This window comes from Lepidochelys kempii, chromosome 7 (assembly GCF_965140265.1).
Source record: "Lepidochelys kempii isolate rLepKem1 chromosome 7, rLepKem1.hap2, whole genome shotgun sequence".
NCBI classification, from domain to species: domain Eukaryota; kingdom Metazoa; phylum Chordata; order Testudines; family Cheloniidae; genus Lepidochelys; species Lepidochelys kempii.
In genome coordinates this window covers 107,166,949-107,181,501 of record NC_133262.1, presented here as the reverse complement: position 1 = coordinate 107,181,501, position 14,553 = coordinate 107,166,949, and the positions used below count along the sequence as shown (strand labels likewise).

The 14,553-nt window shown below is 40.8% G+C and overlaps 1 protein-coding gene across 8 annotated transcripts in view; it reads left to right on the top strand.

Annotated features, from left to right (window-relative positions):
* The window catches only part of LOC140914982 (transforming acidic coiled-coil-containing protein 2-like), a 144,802-nt gene that overhangs the window by 40,219 nt on the left and 90,030 nt on the right, over positions 1-14,553 (top strand). The gene's annotated exons all lie outside the window — the stretch shown is intronic.

The following is a 14,553-nucleotide window of genomic DNA, read 5'->3' as shown; positions in this document are numbered from 1 at the left end:
TTAAAGAGTGAAAAAAACGGCAACTTGTTGCTTTACCCGGAGTTACTTTAAATCACTTTAAATCAACCCAGTGCTGTGTCTGATTTGTGATTTAAAAAAAAAACCAAGTTTATTTATCCAAAAAGAGAGTGGTTTTAAGTGAGATCAAGTATAAGGGCTGAAGTCACTGATTTTAGTAAGCTCAGGATTTGACTACATGGTGAGCAGTGTATCAAGTATATAATTGGAATGGTCTCTCTTTCCAAACCCCATAATTCCAATTTTCCTTTTCATAAACCTAGAGAATCAGATTACGTTGAGGAGCTGGGTGATTAGGGTACCTCCATCTTGCCTCATCCCTGGTATCTGTACCAGTGTTATCAGTAGTTAAACACATATTGTAGAGGTCACAATTATATCAAGTTGTGATCAGGTCCGACCGATTTTCATAGAATTAATTTGAATTGTTGTAGCACATCATCTATCTGAAACCAACAGATCCTTGGAAGAACTTTGTTACTTTTACAGTATGTCCCTGCTCCCCCATTATTGGCTTTGAAAGGCTGTTTTCATAAAGCTTCCCTGGGAAGTGGTAAGACTACTTCATTGGAGTTACACACAGGACTTGACGTGGATGTTACAGAAGCAGGTTAGGTTCACTTGGTGCTGTAGTGAAAGCTAGTTTTCTGCTTTTCTCAGGCCTTAGAGGATGACTTGCTTCAACAGAATCAAGCTGTATCCTCTTCACATTGCATGCCTCCCTCATTTAGAATCACCAACAAAAATAATTCTAGAATCAAAGATTACTTTTCATTCCTCTCTGGCTTTGATTACAATGTCTAAAGCACTCAAAAAAGACACACACACACCCCCCATGTGTGAGTTTGACCCTTTTAGAAGGTATGGATCATTCTGTTCAGTTTGACAAGTATACTGAGCAAATGAGATGGAAATTACAAAGTGGATATACAAATGTAAAACAGCAAGACCTTGGTGTTACTGACAGCTTGGCTACACTTACATTGTATAGTGCTCTAACTTGCTGGCTCAGGGGTGTGAAAAATCCCTGAGCTTTTGGGTCGTGTTTCTGGTCACTTGCTTACTGGGCTAACAAGAACAATGGGTGATGTGTGCAGAACGTACTCAGCCCCAGGTTGCAGGATGGTTGGTGTTGCTAAATAGATACCACTCCTGCAGATTATGGAGTAACACTGACAAATCTGACGGTGTGCCCTGTCTAGTATTTCACCAGAAAGATTGTAGCCAAATTGCAGTATCTAAACTGGCGTTTTGTGTGAGGACTGGGAAATAGTGAGGTCCTTAGGGTTAGGGGACAGATTTTGCAGGCATTCTATGCATGGAACTCTCATTGAAGTCAGGCAGGTGTACATGTGTGTATGTGAGATGGACCTATAGGATTGATCCTTGTCGGAGGATGTCTTGAGCCCTGTGTTGGAGGATGTGAAACAACCCCTACTGTAAAATAAAAATTGATTCCAGAGAGCAGGATTTTTGTGGCAGTTGTTCATAAAATGTAATATGTGGAATTTTAGATGGTTCTTCTTTGCAACTTGAAATTCAGCAGCATTTCCCCACCATTTTCTTCAGAGGTGGGCTATTTGGGGTATATATTAGAAGTATTTTTATAGTTGGAAAGAAGCCATATCAAGTGAGTGTTTGTGTAACTCCGATCTCAGTGTTAAACCCATTTATCAGTATACAGCCATGGACAAAAGGGTGAGCGGTAGCCCTCTGTTTCCTAGTTATTACTGTGTATTTTACAGATCCCTTCAGGCAGTATATGATATGTCTTTGCTTTTAACATACATTCAGCAGTGTGAAAATGAATCTGGCATTACACTAATTAATCCATCCACAAAGAATGGTCAAACAATATTAATTATCAGCCTTAACTCACAAAAAGCATGGCAATAAAGAAATAAGGTGGACACTCTGCATCTGGTTTACTCTGTTCTTAAGTGTTGCTGCACTTACTTTATGTGATGTGTATATGAACAATCCTTTAATGAGAAGTGTGAGTGAATTCCAGTTGCCCTCTGTGGAGTGGGATGCAGAAGTCTGCCAATCCAAAACTCAGTGTAGAATTGGGATCTGTGTAGGGTCACCTACTATTTGGAGATCCAGAAAATACCTGGGTTCTGTAATATGTTGGGTAGTAGGTATACCACTGTTCTCTGTCAGACGGAATCAGAAATAACTGATCCATATTCTCCTTTAGCTAGGTAGGGGGCTTGTGCTTTGGAGCAGGAGGGTTTAAGTTATATCCCCACTGGTGCTGTGAACTTGTAAGTGGCCATGCTGTGTAATATAGCAAGAATCTGGGAGGCCAAATTCCCAAGTTCCTGCATAGATTTTGCCCAAGTAAAATGTCCACTGACCCAAATCCTGAGTGTTTACTTAGCCTTTATGTAGGTAAACTTCCACCGGAGATTTGTTGTTTGTGGGGTGTTTTTTGATCAAATATGGATTTGGCCCATGAAGTGCTAGGTGGCCACAGATTGGTTACTCAAGAGCAATAGAATTATGGGTGATGTTTGAACCTTGGTGCAAAATTGTTCCCCTAGATCTGCATGGTGGAGTCTACCCTGTCATCCTGCCCTATCAGCATGCTCTTATCTGCCACTGAAATCAATAGCCTTACAAATAGAACAGACTGTGAGTCCTTGCTTGCACTGAGTAATTCACTCCCAGTGCAGCTACACCAGTAGTTGCAACAGTGGAAGATCTAGTGAAGGCAAGACTCAAGCATTTTGCCACCATTTCATTTAGCCTAGCGTAGTGCAGGCTTAGCTGACAAACATCTGAGTCTTTTCTGCATTTCAGATTCCGACAATGAAAAATTAAGGGCATCAATTTTGCCAGTGTCAATGCAGTTTTGGAATCTCAGCCTCTGTAAGAAAAACTTGTCATTTGTGCTAAATGTGCTTGATTTTTGTGAGCCTTTTTTCAGGTCCTTAAAGACACTTGAATATATAGAGAGAAACAAAATAAAAATGTATATTTTTCATTCTGTATTAGATGCATCGTCTAATTAAAATCACAGTCTGATTTTTTTTTTATGTACTGTAGTTACTACAACTAAGATTACAAGAAAATGATCTTTATTCCATTTTACCAATTTATTTGTTTTGGCGCATTTGTCAGTAATTTGTATACAGTCAGTTTCACTATTCCTCCTTTAAAGTGAATTATATCAATTCACATTATGAAGCCGGTACAATGCTAATAGACCCATGCATGTTAATAATTGCATTTATAATTAATGTTAAAGTAAATAAAATAATATAGTAAAAATTTTTAAAAATCTAAATTACATCATGTTGTAATGTCACAGCAAATGAATATATAATTTTCACATTTGTTGCACACTATTGTATGTGAGCAGTTACGTGTGGTTTTTCTGAAACTGGCACAACTGCATGCACATTGCAAACACTGCATGTGCAAATCAGGCAAACCAGTGAATACATATTTTTTCATGCTATATTCTAGAATTCTGGCCTAGTGAATCTACTGATGATGGGGACTGAAACTTATTAATAGTAATGTGATAGGGCTAAAGTTTGCAGAGACTGATAACACGGAAGCATTGCCCTTATTTAAATATATTATTCTTGACAAATAAATTTATCCATAAGGGGGGCATGTCTAATTACTATCTGCCCATGGGACTTACAATACTGTGTGAATAAATCAACAGCAAAAAATTGCTTCTGGTGTTATCCATCTTTAAAGTGTACCTTAGCTGGAACAGATTGTATTGCTGAACCCAGAAAGAGGTCTTAGTTATCTCTTCTTTAGAAGATTAGTTTTAGTATTGTTGTTATATTCCCAGAGACACATTTTGATTTTGGCTATGCTGGTGTAAATCCAGAGAAACTTGTGTGATTTCAAAGGAGCTTCTCTAGATGTTTGCCTGTGGACCTAATCCCCTGACTTGTATAAGAATTTAACTATTTCACTCAGATTTAAATGTAAGGAATGGATTTTTACAGCACTTTTAGAAAGGATTGAAATGAGCTGCTCAGAAATTGTATTTTCTTGCCAAAAATGTTGACAAAAATGAACCATAAGAACAAAATGTAATGATTTCATCATCACTTACCGTTGAAGATTTGGAGTTTTCACCCAAAAGCTGAAAATGGAAAAATGTTCAGCCCCAAACTGCCAAATCCCAAGATGTTTCAGTTATCAGACATATTTCAGCTTTAGTTTCCCATGAAAAATAATTTTTATTTTATTTTTTTTAAGGAAGCAAACACTTCCCCCACAAGTTTTGTTTTTGTCAGAAGCCAGTTTTTTGTAGATGGGGGGGAAAAAACAGTTGTTTCCGTCCTTCATAGTTCTTCCCCTTTCCCCAGTCATGACAGTGAGTCAGACCAATCAAAATACCATATTGGTCTGCTCCCCTCATCCTGCTTCATAGTTTACTTCTTCATTTAGAGTAGGGCTTCTTCAGAATCCCACTCCTTTACACTCCTGAAAGGACCCAGTTGGGGAAGGCTCCCTGAGGAGAAAACCACTGCTACTCTCCACAGTGCTCTTGGCTCTATCTGGTGGAACCTTTGACCTAGAGATGTGCAAGATGCTTGGAAAGAAACCTGAACTCAGATATGGTTCACTTTAAAGACTCACTGTCGTAGAGGCTGGGAACTAGGAGCACTGGGGGTGCTGCCACACTCCCTGGCTTGAAGTGGTCACCATCTTATAAACTAAGGGTTTACAGTTTGGTTCAATGGCTCTCAGCACCCCCACTACACAAATTGTTCCAGCACCTCTGCTCACAGTTGGTGACATACAGTAGCATGATTTAAAAGAAATTCCAGCTGAATTGCATGCTCATTGCAACACTAACTTGTACTTGGCACTCTCTATCCCAGTTGGAGAGGAAGGCAAAGGAGCAGGTGGAGAGCCAATGACCGCATACATCTTCAGGATTCCCCCATATGCCCACATGATTGGGAAGTCATATCCCTTGTTCCTTTGGTAAAACTACATTCTAGGATTCTGCACAGTGAATTGGTAAGTTCCCATCCTGAGGTGTTCCCTGTAGGAGGGGATGATCAGGCCCATGGTGTTTTACCACCCTGGTGATTTACTTAATTCCTCCCTAAAATATCCCTTTGCATTAAATCCTTCAACATGTGCAGCTATCATTTGATCAGTCATAATTAATTGCTAGCTCATCTAAAAGACACTCGTTAGAGCTGGAGTCCCAGAAGTCGTCATTTGCATGCCTTTTTATTAGCTTTACAGTGGGTTCCAGACACAATGTTTCAAAGACTATATTGGTATGCTAATTCTTTCATAATTTTTAATGCTACTGATCTCACATTCAATTTAGATTCAGCAGAGCCCTTACCAACTGAACTTGGCAAACAGTGATCAATTGGTGCATTTTTAGAAATGTATTTTAATCGGTCAGACTTCCTTTTCTTGTGAGTTGCAATAGCCATTCTCATTGTATCCTTTTTATGTACTTAAATATTTTTTCTTTGAATTGACCAGGGGAAAATATGTTGAACATGTTAATCCTATTAAATTAAAAATCCTGATATACTCTATTTTTAATGAATTAAATGAGTACCAATACAAATGATCTGACTATGCATATTGCATTAATCTAGAGGAATGGTACGCAGCATAATTATAAATACTTTGTCACATATCTTTAAGTTAACTGGTAATTTTGACAATTCATATGACCATCCTATGTCATTGGGTGTTTGCATTAGTCATGCCTAGACACCCCAAATAGGATTAGGGCCCCATTGTGCTGTACAACCACACATGAAGAGTTCACAATCTAAGGGTATGTCTTCACTACCGCCGGATCAGAGGGTAGTGATCGATCTATCGGGGATTGATTTATCGTGTCTCATCTAGACGCGATAAATCGATCCCTGAATCGACGCCTGTACTCCACCTCGACAGGAGGAGGAAACGGAGTCAACGGGGGAGCCGCCACAGTCGACTCGCCGCCGTGAGGACGGCCAGGTAAGTCGAACTAAGATACTTCGACTTCAGCTACGCAAATGGCGTACGTATCTTACGTATCTTAGTTTGAACCCCCGCCCCAGTGGAGCCCAGGCTTAAGATTCCAACCCTGCAATTTTACCATGCTGGTGGACCCTTTCCCATTCTGTAGTTTGGATTTAAATTGGAAATGGTTATATCCCCAACTGCTTTAGAGCAACCAACCTTTGGTTAATAACCAAATTAGCTGGCCCATTGTTCCAGAGACACTTTACTCTCTTTTCATTGCAGCATAATCAGATCAAATTCACCACTGGCATAACATGTGATGGTCCACTGACTTCATTTGGGGTTGCTCCTGCTTGTACAGGGTCCCATAATTTTCACACAACAAGGAATTCAAACAAAATATTCTGCTTTACAAAATGTGGCAGAGTTTATAATGTTTACATCATTATTCCCAGAGTACTAATACAGATAGATGTCAGCTGTATATTAGTGTTAGTATTCTGATGTCATTTCAAGCCTCAAGTTACTTGTGCTTCTGTGATACCAATCAAAGATCTGAATTTGTAATTTCCTGTTTCATCTAGTAACATTTGTTATCCTCATTAACTATAATCTGCAGCCTATTTGATCTTTTGTACAATGTTTCTGCAAAGATGTGGGAGTTCTTTCATTTTGGTTTAAACTGTTCAATCCTACTGGCTGGTCCACACCACCCACTGTGGGGAGCATAATCTAAAACAGTACTATTTTCCCTTTTTTCCCCGAGTGGTTAGCCAATATTTGGAGCCTTGCGGGGTTGTTTCTGTTATAAGATGAAAGATGATACAAGTCAGGTATTTCTTTGTTGCAGTCCTGTTTATTTACAAAGTCCTGTTTCCCTGAACACAGTAGGAACAAACAGGAGGCAATTTCCTTATTCAGAAATCCAAGTTCACCTTTCCAGTGAGTACTGTGCCCCCAAAAAGTTGTCTTTCAGCTTTCTCTCAGGACCACATCCTCCACTGCTTCTCTTGCTTTCTGATGACTTTCTGCCTTTCTCACACACAGACACAAACACAGCTGCAATCAATCAATTAATCAATCCCTTAGTTCCTGTATTTGCAGTCATCCCAGAGAATCAGTCCCTTTGGCCACATGGTTTAATTTTTGATCAGCCTTGCAATGTGGCTCATTGCCTTGGGCAGAGGCTCACTCTTGTTTCAGCTGTCACTACACAAAGGGACATTCAGTTCTTTTTATTTAGCCTGAATGAAAGGTGGTTAATACACCCATTAACTTTAACCTGGTCTGTGTTTGACCTATAGATCACAGATCAAAGACATGCTTGATGGCTTTCATTAGACACTTCTTATATGACACCAAGTCTTTTGAACATAGGTGCCACAATTTTGATGACATCTGATTAATGTCTTACCAGTGCTAGAAAACCAGATGGAACAAAAACTAACTGTTAGAATTTTTAAGGTAAGCTTTTCTATATCTGTGATGTTAGAAAAGTGAATTTTCCTGTGCCAAGCTGTCTGGAGTGGCTCAAGAGGGTGAGTACCAACCTCCAGGCAGACTGTTAAGAAGCAGGACACAAACCCCAAGCTGGTTGTGAATATTACACTTAAATTTCACCAAGCAAGTATCAAGTATGAACCCTCCAAGCACTGCAACAGCCTTAACATGGAGTCACAGACATTGCCCTTGGGTACTCCATTCTATCTTGCCACCTAGGCACACTTTCCTTTGAGATAGATGATCCCTCATACCAAAAATCACAACAACATTCAGGTTACTACCAGTTCCAAAGGACCAGTCACCACCAGTCAGTTGCACTTTAGATCTTACACCAAAGATAATGCTTCTAACCAGTCCAATAATAAAGGTATTATTTATTAATTAAAAGAAGGAAGTGAGAGTTATTTACAAGCTTAAAGCAGGCAAACCTATACACACCAATGACTTAGTCTTAGGTTCCAAAAGGTAATAGAAGCTGCTATAATGGCAAGCTTTATATGTTCTCTAGAGTTAACCCAAGCTAAGCAGCTGGGGATTTCTTGCTTTTGCTTAGAAAGTCCAAGCAGCATAGTGATGCAACTTCTTCTGGTCCTGGATTTTTATTCCCTTCCACCAATGTTTATTCCCTTCCACCAAAGCTGATGATGCGTCCCCGTGTACGTCTCCTCTCCACAGGTGTGGAGGGAGCAGTCAACAAAATCTTTTGTCCTCTGACATTCCACATGGTTTGCCTGGTGATGGGCCTTTCTTTTTTGGGCAGGATAACACCTCCTGGGGTAAACTAGTATTTCACACTTGGTAATGCTTCTCTTCTGACTGGTTTCAGAGCAAACACTTAATTATTGTCTTATAACATGAGCTACAGTGAGATTAATGCATGTTGCAACATACATGCATTTCATAAAGTATAAACACTAAACACATTTTCATAAACCGAATACCTGTTTTAACAACACTAACACACAGGTGAGCCAGACTGGTTTCCTGCTATGCATTTGTCAGTGTTCAGTTGAGGCACAGGGGCCTTGGCATGAATTGGAACCAGGTCTGCCAGTGTCACAGTATTGCTTTAATCCACAGTGCAGACTCTAAAGTGAGAACAGATGGACTTTGCTTGCTTTTCGTTAACCTTTTTGCTTGACTAATTTCCAGGCTGTCTCCTTTCTATGGTGGTTTGCCACAGCTGTCTAGGACTCAGCATTATATTAGAAACACTTTCTCTAAACTTTCTCTTTGTGCTCCCCATCTATTCATGGGACATGAAACAAATCTTTGCCTCTCTATTTAATTTTCTTAAATGAATGTCAAATGCACATATGAAAATTCCCATTTGTTTGCGATATCTCCTTTATAGGCATGGCTGGTAATTAGGAATTAGTGGAGCTAAATCCTACTAATAACATCCCTATTTAAAAAAAAACTGGCCCAAATATTCTGCACTGATGTAAATCCTTCCTACTCAAGGAATTAGTTCCGATTTACACTGGTGTAACAACAGAGTTTTGGACCTCTGGGTAAAGTAGGATCAAACTGGGGCTGATGCTGTTCTAGCAGGACTGGAGAGGAGCACTGTTAGTGGGTGGCATCTGGCCCAGGTTAACATAGTTCTACTGAAGCCTTCCTTCACATGGTAACAGCAAGCAAGCATGGAAGGGACTATGACAGGCCAGTTTTTCTCCCTACAAAAGCTGAGCATGGGATCTTTCTGGCGTTATCTGCAGGAATGCACAAAAGTAATTGGGAGGGTTCAAGCTTGGCTCCGCTACCCATCACTGCTGCTCAACCCTTTGTTTAGCACAGAAGGAGGAAACAGGCCAGGGGGCACATGGGTCTATGTTTGGGGCTCCTACACGGAGCAAGCTGTGGAGGTGGTTCTTTGTAGGTGGCTGAAGGAAGCTGGATGGGGAGAGCCTGTAAGAGCAGAGGGAAGGGTAACAGTATTTTGACCACTTCTTTGGGGCCCTAGCTGTCACGGAGTGTTGACATAGCTCCTAAAATGCTATATTTCCTGAGATGTAAATACTAAGTGCTGACCATTTCTCAGGGGTATGGCTAGCCTTCCCTGTCACTGGTTTGCCCTGTAACTCTGTTTAAACGGTGCATAATTGGGATTTTATCTACTGTAGTCCTGTTAGACCCTCACTAGTGGTGTTGACACAGTTCCTTTCCCAGTATGCCATCCAATTGTTGGAATTCAGCACTGATACCATACAAATGCACTTCGCATACTTGGATTCAGTATAAAAACAGTCTGTCCTCTGTTTATTGGCACATTTTCTTAAGACAAACAGCAGCATTCCAAAGCCTCAACATTAGGAATAAATGTTTGTCATTGGAATGTTCGCCATTCTCAGCCTTGTCCAGAGTTGCTTCTTGAAGACAAAATATTCAAATTGGGTGCCTGAAGCTAGGCACCTAAATCAATGTGCATAGGCACCTTAATCAGTGTCCCACGTGCTGGGCACCCAGTCACTTTGATCAGGTTTGTGGGTCCAACCACTGCTGAATCAGGTCACACGTGTAGGTGCCTAAATATGGATTTAAGTGATTAACAACAGACACACAGGTTTGAAAATTTCGATTTTTGTCACTAATTTAGGGCCAAAATGTATCTGCTTAAAGACAGGTTGCTTAACAAGCATAGATTTTGGGGCAGGTTTGTATGTACTACATGGACAAACAATCAGTTGAAAGCACAACTTGCACTTGTCAGAGGGGACGCTAGGCTTTTTAAAAATTTGTCTTCCCACATATTGTACTCACTGGCTTACGTGAACCTCTATTAATTTGGCTCCTGAAGGTTTAATCAAATTAATCTTTAATCAAATTGAAAAATAATAGAATGTCTACCCTTCATTTTGATCAGTTTTCTTTGCTTTCGCCAGGGGTTATTGGTAGCGCCGTCATTGGCAGGTTGATACCGTAAATGTTCTTCCCCAGTGTTGGTATCCCAACATTTTTCCTTTGTGACAACACAGTTGAGTTCCCGGGAATGGAAGATGGGGTGGAAGAGCAAGGAAAGCTACCTTTTGGAAGTTAGAAAGTGTATGGATAAAGTGGGAACTGGCAAAAGCCAAACAGAGATGGCTGAAAAGGATATCCCTCAAAGGATATTAAAACCAATAGTAAAAGGTTCAATAGCTATATAAATAAAAAGAAAACAAGGAAAGAAGTGGCCCCGCTATACAATGAGGTTGGGGTGGAGATTAAAGATAATCTAGGCATGGCCCAACACCTAAACAAATACTTTGCCTCATTTTGTAATAAAGGTAATGAAAAGCTAATGGGGTAGTGGCAGGGTCGCTAATGGGAATGAGGATATGGAAGTAGAAATGACCACATCTGAGGTGAAAGTCAAACTCAAACAGCTTAATGGGACTAAACTGCGGGACCTGGATCATCTCCATCCAAGAATATTAAAGGAACTGGCACATGAAATTGCAAGCCCAATAGCAAGGATTTTAATGAATCTGTATACTCCGGGGCTGTACCCTATGACAGGAGAATTGCTAATATAGTTCCCATTTTTAAGAAAAGGAAAAAATGTGTTCCAGGAAACTACGAGCCTGTTAGTTGTGTCTTCAATTGTATGGAAGGTCTTAGAGCAAACTTTAAAAAAAGAAAGTAGTTAAGGACATAGAGGTTAACAGTAATTGGGATAAAATACAACATGGTTTTGCAAAAGGTGGACCATGCCAGAACAACCTGATCCCCTTCTTGGAGAAGATAATTGATTTTTTACACAAAGGAAATGCAGTAGATCTAATTTATGTGGATTTCAGTACGGCATTTGGTACAGTTCCACATGGGAAATTATTAATTAAATTGGAGAAGATGTGGATTAGTGAGAGAACTGAAAGGTGGATAAGAAATTGGCTAAAGGGGAGACTGCAACAGGTCAGGCTGGAGGGAGGTTACTAGTGGAGTTCCTCAGGGATCATTCCTGGGGTCAAACTTATTTAACATTTTTGTTAATGATGTTAGCACAAAAAGTGGGAGTGTGCTAATCAAATTTGTGGATGACACAAAGTTGGAAGGAATTGCCAATGCGGATAAGGACCAGAATATCATACAAGAAGATCAGGAGGACCTTGAAAACTGGAGTACTAGAAATAGGATGAACTTTAATAGTGTGAAGTGCAGGGTCATGTACTTAGGGACTAACAACAAGAATTTTTGCTATTAGCTTGGAACTTATCAGTTGGAAGTGACAGAGAAAGACCTGGGTGTATTGCTTGATCACAGGATGACTATGAGCTGCCAATGTGATGTGGTTGTAAAAAAGCTAATACAGTCCTAGGATGCATCAGGCAAGTTATTTCCAGTAAAGATAGGGAAGTGTTAGTACGGTTACACAAGGCATTGGCGAGAACTCATCTGGAATATTGTGTGCAAGTCTGGTCTCTCATGAATAAGAAAGATGAATTAAAACTGGAACAGGTGCAGAGAAGGGCTACTAGGATTATCAGAATAATGCAAAACTTACTTTATGAGAGGAGACTCAAAGACCTTGGCTTGTTTAGCCTAGCCAAAAGAAGGCTGAGGGGCGATATGATTGCTCTTTATAAATACATCAGAGCGATAAATACCAGGAAGGGAGGGGAGTTATATAAGTTAAGTGCCAATGTGGACACAATAACAAATGGATATAAATGGCCATCAACAAGTTTAGGCTTGAAATTAGACGAAGGTTTCTAACCATCAGAGGAGTGAAGTTCTGGAACAGCCTTCCAAGGGAGCAGTGGGGGGCAAAAAACTTAACTGGCTTCAAGACTGAGCTTGATTAGTTTATAGAGGCAATTGTATGATGCGACTGCCTACAATGACATATAGCTGACTTGTGACTGCTACGGCTGGTGATGGGACACCAGATGGGGAGAGCTACTGCAAAGAATTCTTTCCCAGATGCCTGTCCGGTGCATCTTGCCCACATGCTCAGGATCCAACTGATTGCCATATTTGGGATTGGGAAGGAATTTTCCAGAGTCAGATTGGCAGAGACCCTGGGGTTTTTTCGCCTTCCTCTGCAGCATGGGGCACAGTTACTTGCAGGTTTAAACTAGTGTATATGGCGGATTCTTCGTAACCAAAGTCTTTAAATCATGATTTGAGGACCTCAGTAACTCAGCCAGAGGCTAGGGGTCTGTTGCAGGAGTTGATGGCCGAGGTTCTGTGGCCTGCAATGTGCAGGAGGTCAGACTAGATGGTCATGATGGTCCCTTGTAACTTTAGAGTCTTTGAATGACTTTGAACTACGGTGCCACTATGTGCCTGGAAACCATCACTTCTGTGTGACCATGTTTTATAAAGGACATCATGAGGCATGTCTGTGTATCTGAGGTTACAGTCAAGTTCTTGCAAAATCAGTTGTGGTCTCAGTCTAGTCCCTGTATCATTAAAACCCAGTGTGACGCCCTGGCATCCCCTTATTCACCACTGTCCTATAATTAGGATATGTTTTGCACAAAGTATGCCTTGTGAGGTATCACTCTAAAAGTCTTGATCTGCTAGACATTAATATCTATCGTATGTGAAGTTTGGCTATGTTTGTGTTACTGAAACATGTTGTGAGGTAGAAAACACCCACAAGCAGCCTTTCAGGTACAACAGTAAAAAGACTTAACAATGTTAATGGCTCATTGAGGAAATGCACCCAAGCACAAGGATTACCCCAGGAACTGTGTACAATAGAAACCTCTCAGAGATAGCACTACACAATGGGAACTGTTTGACCCAGGTCACAGCAAAAGAGCTTTCCAGCAACTTGGAAAAAGATATAAAAGGGGGAAATGACATCATGATGGTACCTTATTCTCCCTAAAAAACTTGGAAACTCCTGAGGAACACAGACTGAACTGGGGGAAGTGATGGTCCCAGGCTGAAGGGATTTCTAGCCTGTGTATGAAAACTTGGGAAACCCAAGCTGCAAAGCAAAGGCAGCGTGTGCCTTAAGAATCTGCCAGCCTGTTTATCACTGAGGGTGAGAATTTGCTAATTCATATCCTACTTATCTAGTATGTTGTTAAGCTCAGTTTGCGGTTTTGTGTATTTACCAGGTAATGTGATCTGTTTGCTATTCCTTATAATCGCTTAACATCTATCCTTTTGCAGTTAATAAACTTATTTTGTGTTTTAATCCAAACCAGTGTGCATTTGACTAAGATGCCTGGGGAAAATCTCAGCTACCACAAGTGTGCATGGTCCTCTTCACATTGAGGGAGAGGCGGACTGGGTATTAAACCCACATACTGGCCAGATTTGACCAGGGCAGGATGGTACTGCTCTGGGGTCCTAGCCTGGGAGGCTGGTAGTTAGAGAGCCTCCATGTAACTGCAACTGGGTACTGTGTCCCCTACCTGTGTGAATGCTGGTGAAAGTGCAAGCTTGGAGGGCTTTGCAGCTTGTCACAGCAACACAGTGTGAGAGGGAGCCCAGGCTGGTGGGTTAGAGGGCTCAGTGGAACCCCAATTCCAGGTGGCACCCCAGTGGCACCCCATCACACCCAGCACTAATTGTCTTTTCTGTTGGCAGTACCTGCAGATGGGCTGAGGCCAGTGAGTAAATAGGCAGGAAGGCTGAGTTCCTCATTCTCCCATGGACGTGTTCCTGGTAGATCATTGGGGAGGCTATATGGACAAACCTTGCATTGCTGCTGCTTGTAGTGTACCTATTTTGTGGACACAGACTTCCATTTCCAGGTGTATCAATCTTTCACGAGTATAGTGTTCACCTTCCAAAGAAGGAAAAAAGCTTATATATTTTTTTCTGATTTTAGTTATCACCACTGGATCTTGTCATGATTTCATCTATTAGATGAAAGGTCAGATAAATTCTCCTTGCACAAGTGCCTAAAAGACCACGATGAAATCACCTTTTAACCTTCTCTTTGATAACATACAGCTTGTGCTTCTTAACTCACATTGCAAAGCTTGTGTTCTGGACTTGACATCTGTTCTTATAGCTATTCTCTAAACGCTCTCCAGTTTTTCAGCTTCCTTTTTACAGTATGGACTTCAGAACTGGCCACAGCATTCCAGTGGTGCACTCATCTCCCTACTTTTACTC